At 37.1% G+C, this 805-nt stretch overlaps 1 long non-coding RNA gene across 1 annotated transcript; it reads left to right on the top strand.

Annotated features, from left to right (window-relative positions):
- Positions 1-145: 145 nt before the first annotated feature.
- Positions 146-799, top strand: LOC107682475 (uncharacterized). The gene is made up of 3 exons (XR_001633501.1): positions 146-227; positions 403-452; positions 643-799. It is a non-coding gene; the product is annotated as an uncharacterized LOC107682475 (long non-coding RNA).
- Positions 800-805: the final 6 nt, after the last annotated feature.

The following is an 805-nucleotide window of genomic DNA, read 5'->3' as shown; positions in this document are numbered from 1 at the left end:
TTTTTTTTTTTTTTTTTTCTTTTTTTTTTTCCCCCTCCTTTGTATTTCTACTGTTAATATCTGGACAGCATTATTGTCCCATGACGTTAGTTACCAAAGCTCTGATCAGACCGTGATAAACCTGATGGTCTTGTTTCTCTGTAGTTTAAATATTAAAGGTCTTTTGTTTTTTTTAGGTAGTGTTGGAACAAAATGACCTTTTCACCAAGAACCTGCAACTCCCTAAGGTACTTCGGTTTAATTTTTTTAAATGCTGTTTTGCTCCGTCTCTGTGACGAAGATACTTAGCTCACTTTGACCCAATGTGAAAAGTCCCGAACATCTGAGAGATTTATTGGATGTTTATAATTCTGATTTTACATATGCCCGTGTCAGACATGGTTCCTCTTATTTTCTTGACAGGACTGTTATTTGTCCAAAACCAAGTGTGCCAAGTCCTTTGGTGGTACTAGGTAAGGTTACTTGCTCCCATGTGCTGATTATTAACCCTCTGAAACTGATGATGATTATCTTTTGGAATCTCGTTCGTCTGAAATCCTGTTGATAAATCTTTATTACTGAAGTTACAGCACATGATTCACCTACATTTGGAATGCTTTCTGTAACTGAAATGACACCCAGATTGGTTTTCTCTCCTAAAAGGTTGCTTACCTGAAGTACTCTCAGCAGGTAAGAATATGCATTTCCTATGACAATTTCCATTGAAATGGTCCCTTTTTAGTTAACTTGCACCACTCGGTGCTCTATTCCATCTGTAACGTATGATGATTTTTGCAGTCTCGTTCGTCTGAAGTCCTGCTGATAA

Source organism: Sinocyclocheilus anshuiensis, unplaced genomic scaffold (genome assembly GCF_001515605.1).
Source record: "Sinocyclocheilus anshuiensis isolate Anshui unplaced genomic scaffold, SAMN03320099.WGS_v1.1 C32248020, whole genome shotgun sequence".
Taxonomy (NCBI): Eukaryota; Metazoa; Chordata; class Actinopteri; order Cypriniformes; family Cyprinidae; genus Sinocyclocheilus; species Sinocyclocheilus anshuiensis.
This window is presented reverse-complemented; position numbering and strand designations above follow the sequence as displayed.